At 40.3% G+C, this 10,120-nt stretch overlaps 1 long non-coding RNA gene across 1 annotated transcript; it reads left to right on the top strand.

Annotated features, from left to right (window-relative positions):
• Nucleotides 1-1,608: 1,608 nt before the first annotated feature.
• On the top strand, nucleotides 1,609-6,030 carry LOC117802642. The gene is made up of 2 exons (XR_004626021.1): nucleotides 1,609-5,925; nucleotides 5,970-6,030. It is a non-coding gene; the product is annotated as an uncharacterized LOC117802642 (long non-coding RNA).
• Nucleotides 6,031-10,120: the final 4,090 nt, after the last annotated feature.

Here is a 10,120-nt window from a genome sequence, read left to right as displayed (position 1 = left end):
TTCCACAAAGTAGCAATAGGCTTTTATCTTTTTAAAAAGCTCTCTCGTCACAGCCATTTGGTGGCAATTCATGCCTTCAAGTACTCATTTTAGTGATGGTTAACTCCCTTTTAGTCCTTCTCACAAGCCAGATTATAAATGACTTGAAATCGGGGGCCCTGTTTTTATTTTGAACCCGTTGCAGAGTCTGGCACAGAGCGGCAGAGTGTGCATCCAATCAATACTTGTTGAATGGAATTACACTGAAAAGCAGGGTGAGGTAAAGCCTTCTTCCATCTGCCAAAGACTTTGGTGCGGCTATATGGGCAATTTTCTTTCTTAGAAAGCTTTAATGTGAATGAAATTATCCCTTAGTGGGCATTTGAAAATTCCACTGAAAGCCGTTTAAAAAATTAAACATGCCCTTGTAGAGGTAGCTGGACAGAAGAGAATGAAAAGTGACAGTGGCAAACCCGCATTGTTCAGAGAAGAGAGAAAGGTCAACAAAGAGTAGAAACAGCATTCTTTCCCTGGAACGTTCTTTGTGCATCCCTTATCATTCAAGCTCTTTAAATGCAGTTTCCTTGAAACTGATCGTATCCCATCTGAGGGTGAGGGGAGGACAGGAGAGGGAGGGAAAGAGATGGAGGAGGGGAAGGTCTGAGCAGAGGATTCTTTCGACAGCAGCGTCCACTTGGGGCCTTGGGGAGGCCGGGGTCACGGGGCCCTCCTTGCACCAGTGATCTACAACATCTTGCCTGCGGTTTACAACCGCTCTTTAAAAATACTTTCCCTTTGGGACTGCCCTCGGCTTCTTCCTGCCACCCCCCTTCTCTTCCTCCTCCCTCCACAGCGGCCCCAGGCAAAGAAATGCCTCGGCTTCGCCGGCAGGGCTTAGAGTAAACAGCACGCTCGGAGGATTACAATCGACCCGAGGCCAATTCGACCCTTTCCTTTTGCCGCCCTCAAATAACCCTTGACAGCAGCCCCTGCTCTCCCCTCAAATGGAAAACCCACAGACACACACACAAACAAAAAACCCCAAGTCTTCCCTTCGGTTGCTACCCGCAATGACGTTTCCCCCTCGGGTCCCGCCCCTCCTGGGGCTTGGAATTTTGGGATTGGCCGAAGGGTTGCGGCGAAAAGGCCCCGATTGGGCGCCGAATCGCTGACTGACAGCGGGGCGGCCACCGCGCCCTCCCTCCCTTCCGCCCGCCCTCCCTGGTGTGCGAATGTGTGTGTGCGGTGTTATGCCGGACAAGAGGGAGGCGACCGCGGCGGCGGTGGCTCTGTTTATTGTCCCTCTCGGTGTGTGGATGTGAGGAAGTCGGGGGTGCAGCGCGGCCGACGAAGGCGGCCTTTGAGGCGGCGGCAGCGGCGACTCCGACAACCCCGGCGGCCGGCCTTCGCGGAGTGTGAGGAAGGACAAGGCGCCTTTGCGTCCCCGCCACGTCTGGACGCCCCGGGCTCTCCGACTGCGCTTGCCGCGCGCACCTCCGGGCCTCGGGCGGTCGCTGCCGCGCCCGCGGGCGGGCGAGGAGGAAGCACCGCGGCTTATTCGCCGCCGGCCTCCTGCTTCCTTCTCCTCCACGTCTNACCTGGGTGGTGAGTGGAGGACCAGTGGGGGGCGGGGGGTCCCGGGCGCGGCATTGTTCCCGGCCCGCGGCGGGGGTGGAATTCCGCCGGGCAGTCCGGGGGGTGGGGGGAAGGGAAGAGAGGGAAATTCGGCGTCCCGAACGGGCGCCCAGTCGGGGCTTCTGCCAGCAGAATCCCCCGCTCCCCGCCCCTTTTCTTTCTTTACCTCTACGGAGGCTCTGGCTGCGGGAGCATTATGTGCACTTGAAAACTTAGGGGGACAAACCATGAACCTGACATGAAGCTCTCGCTTCATCTTTTTTCCTCTTTCTTAGAGTCTTCCGGGGCAGTCGGGCATAAGATGATGGGTATTGGCAGTAATGCTTGTGTGTTTCTGTGGGTCAACACTTTTATCTAAATGTGGCTGAAGAAAATCCCGGAGAAAGGTGTGTGTGTGTATCGTAAATGCAAATGAAACCATTTCGGATGCTCTGACCTCTCAAAGAAGAATGGATTTGGTGGGGAATTAGTCTAAGGCAGTTTACACTTCAGAGTCTCATACGATTGAAAGCACATTCGGAATGGCTGTTTCACAGCGGTTAATATACTGTACATCGTCCATCTGTCAGGGTGGGATTATTAAAAAAAGCGTTCACCTGCGTCAGCATCGCAGGTGAAACGGGGTGGGGGCCGAATGGAGAGTGCTGGAGAGGTGACTGAAGTGCTTACTCCTGGAGTTAAAGGATTTCGGCGCTCTGTTCCTGCTGGGAAGTAGAGGGAAGTCACCTAGAGAGATCCGATTCCCACGGCTGATCGATAATTCACTAGCATTTCACTTGCTCAGCATTAGAGTTCAGAGCAGGGTCATTTCCTACACAAAAAAGCCCAGCTCAGCCAGCTGATTTGGTTTCCAGGAGAAATATTTAAAAAGCGTTACATTTAACAGGGACTTTCGATGGATCTCCTTCTTTTCAAAACACCCAAGGAACCTTTCATATTGGCATTTTTATTACTAATTTTTCATTTTCTCTTTGGGCGAGGTTTAGGGGAGTTGAGTAGCAGTTCTGCTGTATTAACAAGTTCTCTTTGTAAAAAGCATGTTACTGACAGCAGGAAAACATTTTAACCATTTATGTTTGGGTGCCAAGATGCTTTGCAAAATAACTTGCCAGGCTCTTATTGTAGAATTTTCTGAATTTTTTATGTTACTCCAATAATGTAGTATGAACAGACCAGAGCCAGGAAAGATAAAATGCCAGATTATAAATTAGTGGTCCACGTGGACCATTCCGGGAGGGGGGAATGCATAAATGCAAGATAATGATTTTTAAAAATGGGTGGCCCTTAGCCCTGTTAGTAAAATCAAACAACTTCTGAAAATTGAGTTAGCCAGATGGTTCTCATTCACTATTTGGAAGTGCTAAGGACTGATTTGTGTTTCTGAGGACCTTGGATTCTGTAATGGTAAACATTTTGCTCCAGGATTGAATTGGTTGGCGTTTGACATTTGATAGCAATATTTGAATTTACTATTATTTAACTTTGTAGATAAATGACTGCTTTTTCTTTCAATCTCAGTAGGAAACTCATTTACATAAAAAAACTCATGAAACTTAGAGGGTCTCATTCAGTATCAAAAATTCATTTGATAATAAAATTGACTTATTAAAGATTTTTTCATTGTAAAACTAATATGGGAAATGCAGTAAAAATCACTTAATCTTTATACAGATTATATCCTCTTGTTGTATTAGACATTTATTAAAAAGATAATCACTCCATAAATCCACTTTAAGGTTTGATGCTTGCTTTAAATTTGTCAGGTTATATGAGCATCTTTATATCTATAATATACATCATTGATCATAGACTAATTTTATGGGAGGCAATATAGTGCAGTGGGTATGAGCATGGACTTTGATGTCAGATTGATGTAGATTCAGATCCTTTCTCCATCACATATTGCAAAAGGGACCTAACCTTTCAAAGTCTGTTTTCTCATCTAAAAAATAAGGTTTCATTAAGAATTAAATGAGATAACATATGTAACCAGTGCTGGCCTAAGTAAATGTTTTTTGTTGGTGGTGGTGAAGTTCAAGAAATGTACACTCAGAATGATGAAGTTGACTTTTATATGAAGTGCTCTTAAACCAGGGTGAAAGCAAATTATTCCTTTGAAAGAATTCAGGAATTTGTTTCAGTGGTCTTCTATTTCTGCAGAGGGGTAACTTTGCCTGCTTTGTTGAAACTGGTGTTATGTTGCCACCTGCTTGTGGGTAACAGGAAGAAATAAAAATGAAATTAGTTCCTGATACCCTTCTTTTGGGAGGGGGATGGGTAATGCCATGTGTTGCTGGTATTAACTTCTGTTGGGATGTTTGCCAGCATGTAACATTAACATTGTCACTGCATGAAAGTTTACATTTTAATACCTGAAACCACAAAGCAGAGTGGCTTAAGATTGACAGTAACTTCTCCTTTTAGTAATGTATTCAGTTTGTGTTTGATTTGCAGCATCTTAAGCAGATTTTTTTACAATTTAAAAAATGTGAAAAACATATAGTAAACTATTTTGAGTTAATATTGGTAACAGCTATGAAGGCTTCCTGAAGCAAGCAGAGTGCTTGAGTTAACTTTTAGTTCGTAAAGCTTTGATTAGTAGACCCTGTAGTCTATGTCATTAAGTCATTTATAATTTTTAGGTGGTTGTAAAAACTTCTGTGGAAATACTAGAATATAGTTAATCACTATGTGAATATTGATCTTTTGTTCTAGAATACTCTGGTAGATTTGAATATAATTAAAAATATTAAGCATATAAAAAAGTGGTGGCCAGAATAATATAAGAAGCCTTTCTCCTTTTATCATGTTTCAGTGATTACGAACTCAAGGTCACCCACTTTCCCCCTTCTCTTTATTTTGAAGTGGAGCAAATCCTAGAATTATATCACTTCATCTGTAAATATTTCAATATTTATCTCTAAAACAGAAGTGTCTTTAAAAAATAAAACCACAATTAACACTGTAGTTTTTAAAAAGTAAAATTCGATGAAATATAAGACTTTTTTCTTACTGTATATATCTAATTCAAAAAAATTGCATACTTAAATATTGTTTAAAGATTTGTATTAAGAACTTTAGTGGCTCATTATTGCAAGTCTGAACTCAACTAGACTTTCAAGCCAGTTCTTTCATAAACTATGTGCCCTCTCAAGTGAAATTTATTTTTTATAGTCTTCATAGTTAAGTTTATCTCTTCACTGTCCGTTGGACATCATGGTTGTGGTTTTTTTTTTTTTTTTTTACGATTTTTATTTATTTACTTGAGAGATTGAGACAGAGCTACAGAGCACGAGAGCAGGGAGGAGAGGGAGAAGCAGGGTCCCCACTGAGTAGGGAGCCCGATGTGGGGCTGATATGGGGCTCGATCCCACACTTAACGGAATGAGCCACCCAGGCGCCCCCCTCATGGTTGTTTTTGTCACGTTGCTATGCGTGCTTACCTTCCATCAGGTTTGCCTCTTTCTCTTCTCTTTACCAGTCTAAATCTTAATTACTCTTCAAGTCTAGCTCAGGGTCTCACCAAATTTTCATCCTCCAGTTTACACTCATCTTTTTCTGTTACCCTTATGGGTCAAAAAACATAAATGTCTTTTTATGTAACTTTCATGCATGATAATTTTGTCTTAATTAAATTATAAACTCCTTTTTTTTTTTTAAAGATTTTATTTATTTATTTGACAGAGATAGAGACAGCCAGAGAGAGAGGGAACAAGCAGGGGGAGTGGGAGAGGAAGAAGCAGGCTCAGAGCGGAGGAGCCTGATGTGGGGCTCGATCCCATAACGCCGGGATCACGCCCTGAGCCGAAGGCAGACGCTCAACCGCTGTGCCACCCAGGTGCCCCTAAATTATAAACTCCTTAATTCAGAGACCATGTATTGTACCTACTTGTATCCTTTATACTGTTTAGCAAAGAGCTGGATTCATAATCCAACCTCAGTTATCATAACAGATTGTATAATTGACATACTAACTTCCTGAAAAGTCTATCATTATTATTTTTTTTCAAGATTTATTTATTCATTTGAGAGAAAGAGAGGCGGGGGAGGTAGGGACAAAGGAGAGAGAATCCTCAGGCAGATTACTCGCTGAGCGCAAAGCCTCCGTGGGCTTTTGGGGGCTTGATCTTAGGACCAAGGTGCCCCCAAAAGTCTACCATTATTAAGACAGGTGATCAGGTAGCAATGTTCTTTAGATATATTCTCAAGTAACATAATAGCAGTACTTAGCAAGTGTAATTATAATTGGTGCTAACTTTTCTGAACCGTAGTGAGTGTTCATTTGTAGTTTTAGATCTGTTAATTACTTAGGTCTCAGTAGTTATATTTTACTAAAGACGTTAAAAAAANCTTAGGTCTCAGTAGTTATATTTTACTAAAGATGTTAAAAAAAGGAAGCCTCTTTCAGAGTTTTTTAAAAATAGGACCCTCTTTAGAGAAAAGGTGAGATCAGTATAATTATTTTTATTTGCAGAGAAGGAAACCGGNCGTTAAAAAAAAGTAAGCCTCTTTCAGAGTTTTTTAAAAATAGGACCCTCTTTAGAGAAAAGGTGAGATCAGTATAATTATTTTTATTTGCAGAGAAGGAAACCGGGTTAGAGATTAGGTAACAAACTGTTAATCACCCGGCTAAGGCAGAAACGGGGTTGAAACCAGGTTTATCTTCTTAACCCTGATTTATGCAGCCCCCCCCCTTTAAAAACATTGAAAACCAAAAAACCTGGGGCACCTGGATGGCTCAGTGAGTTAAGCCCCCTTACTCTTGGTTTCCGTGCAAATGATGATCTCTGGGTCATGAGCTCTGCTCTCAGTGGGAAGTCTGGTGGAGATTCCCTCTTCCTTTCCATCTCACTCTACCCCTCCCCCATTTATGCCTGCACATGTGCGTGCTCTCTCTCTCTCAAATAAATCTTAAAAAAAACAAAAACAAAAACCATAAAACCTCATCTTTTATACCCTGATGTGACAGGATTTAAAAAAAAAAAGCCTTCTGGGATATACGTGTATCTCTTTCTACTAACCTTTTTTTTACTTTGACACAAAAAGCTAGGAAATACATTTCCTTTTCAGGGTTTATGTATCTTGTTTAACAATGCTTTTTTAAGATTGTGGGCTGTGAAATCAGATCACGTGGCTTCATAATTCAGCTTCTTCAAGTACTAGCTTTGGGAAAACACTTCTTCAGACTTCCATTTCCTCATCTGTAGAAAGAGAATCATGATAACGGTGGAGCTTCATGGAGCTCTTATGAGGATTGATTGAGATTATCCGTTTAATTCCCATAATGCTGCCACATAATAAGCGCTCAGGTGGGTACACACGTGTCATTTTTTTCAAATCATTTGAGATAATTTTCCTATCTTTTGTCTCAGAGTAAGTGAGTTTTTTTTTTTTTTTTTAATGTTGTGAAATCACCACAATAAGTCAACATTCATCACCATGTAGTTACAGTTTTTTTCTTGTGAGGGGACTTTTTTTACTCTCCTAGCACCTTTTAAATACTCAGTGCAGTATTGTAAACTGTAGTCTCCATTCGGTGCATTACATTCCCAGGACTTCTTATTTTATAACTGGAAGTTTGTACCTATTAGTCACCTTCAACCCTGTTGCTCCCTCTAGCCCCGAATTCAGGGTTTTTGTTTTGTTTTTAGAGCCCACATATAGGTAAGATCATACAGTATTTGTCTTTCTTTCTTTGACTTATTTCATTTAGCATAATGCTCTCAAGTTTCATATCGCAAATGGCAAAAGTTCCTTCTTTTTTTATGATGGTATTCTTGTGTATGTGTGTGTATACCACATTTTCTTTATCCACTTATCACTGGATGCTTAGGTTGCTTGTGTGTTTTGGGTCTTGTAAATAATGCTTCAGTGAACATGGGGGTGCATATATCTTTCCAAATAAGTGTTTTTGTTTTCTTCAGATAAATGCCCAGAAATGGAATTGCTGGATCATGTGGTAATTCTGTTTGTAATTTTTTTGAGGAAACTCCATACTGTTTTTCATAGTGCCGCACCAATTTACATTCCTACCAGTGGTGCATGAGGGGTCTGTTTTTTCCACATTCTTGTCAACACTTGTCTCATTGTCTTTTTGATAATAGCCATCCTGACAAGTGTGAGGTAGTATCTTACTGTGGTTTTGATTTGTGTTTCCCTGATGATTAGTGATGTTACATGTCTTTTCATGTGCCTGTTGACCATCTGTACGTCTTCTTTGGAAAAATGTTTATTCAGATCCTCTGCCCATTTTTTAACCAGATTTTTTCTTGCTGTTGAGTTGTAGGAGTTCTTTATGTATTTTGGATATTAACCTCCTATCAGATTTATCATTTGCAAATATTTTCTCCTATTCAGTAGGTTGCCTTTTCATTTTGTTTATGGGTTCCTTTGCAATGCAGAAGCTTTTTAATGTGATATAGTCTCATTTATTTTTGCTTTGGTTGCCTTTGCTTTTCGTGTCACTTTCAAAAAAAAATCATTGTCAAGACCTACATCAAGGAGCTTCTATGAAACAAGTCTTTAATTAATTTTGAGTTAATTTTTGTGTATAGATAGGGGTCCAATTTCATTCATGCATGTGGCTGTCCAGTTGTGGCTGTCCCAACACTATTTATTGAAGAGAAAGTCCTTTCCCCATTTTATATTATGGGCTCTTTTATCATAAATTAATTGACCACATATTTGTGGGTTTATTTCTGGGCTTTCTGTTTTGTTCCATTGGTCTTTGTGTCTGTTTTTATGCCAGTACCATACTGTTTTGATTACTGTGGTTTTTAATACAGTTTGAAACTGTTGACTGGGATGCCTCTAGCCCTTTTCTTTCTCAAGATTGCTTTGGCTATTTGGGGTCTTTTGTGGTTCCATACAAATTTTAAAATTGTTTTATTTCTGTGAAAAATGCTGTTGGAATTTTGATAGGGATAGGGACTTTTATTTTATTTTTTACTTTTTCTTTATTTTTTAAGACAGAGAGTGAGAGTGGGGAGGGGCAGAGAGAGGATGAGAGAGAGAATCTTAAGCAGGCTCCATGCTCAGCACGAGCCTATCACGTGGCTCAGTCTCACGACCCTGAGATCATGACCTGAGCCAAAATCAAGCATCAGACACTCAACCAACTGAGCCACTCAGGCTCCCAGTAGGGACTTTTAAACAGTATTAATTATTCCAGTCCATGAACATGGAATGTCTTTCCATTATTTGTGTCTTTAGTTTCTTTCATCAGTGTCTTAGTTTTCAGTGTATGGGTCTTTCACCTCCCTGGTTAAATTTATTCCGAAGTATTCTTTTTGATTCAGTTGTAAATGGGATTGTTAATTCCTCTTTCTCATAGTTTGTTGTTATTGTACAGAAACACAACAGAGTTATGTGTATTGATTTTTGTATTCTGCAACTTTACTGGACTGCTTTGTTTTAATAGTTTTTTGATGGAGTCCTTAGGTTTTTATATGTCATCTGCAAATAGTGACAGTTTTACTTCTTGCTTTTCAATTTGGATGCCTTTTAGAGAACGTGTATTTTTTATTTTCACAGTGGACATTTAAACATTCCTATGATCTTAAGTATCCCTCACCTTCCATCTCTTTCCTTGTCCCTTGGTTTGGGAGGGCATTTCTTGAAGAGCATAGATGGAGGACAAGTGTTGGTTTTGTTTTCATTAATGGTGGATAGATAGCATGGCACTCTCTGTTGTTACATGAGTGAAATATCAGTGAAAGTAACATCAAAGCATGGCAGACTTGAGGGAGAAAGGAAGGGGAGGAAATGAAACAAAAGGGTAATGTCAAGTCTGAGGGGGTCGTTTATAGAAGGTAGGAGAGGAGGCTTGTTGCCAAGGTTTTGCTAGTGCCACTCTTGTTGGCTTGGTGATGGTGAGATTTCTGTGCCGATTATGTGAATGAGCGGCTCAGTTCCTTTTTAGCACCAACTGGCAAACCATCTCCTTTCCCCTCTTTGGCAGCAATTCATTCTCTCACAGAAAAACAGGAACTGGGTGATTGCCCCAAATTGCTATATCTCACGTGACAACTCTGTGCATGGAAGAATCTTTTTTTTTTTCTTTTTCCTTAACAGAATGATCTTGGTACATACTCATGCTGAAATAAAAAATTTGTTTTATTGCAATGTCTTTCTTTTCTGGTGGTTGAGAAGTATTTTTGATAAAGGTTGAGTCTTGGATAAAGGTTTTAGATCTGTATTCTTTCTCTAGGAGTTAGCCATATTGCAGAAGTGCTTAACATAGATTAATATTTTAATATAGATTTTATAGATTATTTAGATGTTTTGTTATAATTTAAAAATTCCCAACAGTGCATTGTTTAATTTGGTAGCCAGCTTTTGAACTTCAGGAAAAGTCAGTTATGGCATCATATGTGTAAACCACAAAGAATAGAATTAAAGTGTTTTTAGATTTGTGGAGGATATTTTCATATGGGGTTTTTTAACATTTTTATTGTCTTCAGTTTTTTGTGGGAATGAAAATTGCTCTGATTTCTTATGTTCTAGT

Source organism: Ailuropoda melanoleuca, chromosome 6 (genome assembly GCF_002007445.2).
Source record: "Ailuropoda melanoleuca isolate Jingjing chromosome 6, ASM200744v2, whole genome shotgun sequence".
Taxonomy (NCBI): Eukaryota; Metazoa; Chordata; class Mammalia; order Carnivora; family Ursidae; genus Ailuropoda; species Ailuropoda melanoleuca.
Note: the sequence above shows the minus strand (reverse complement) of the source record. Positions and strands in the feature narration are given on the sequence as shown.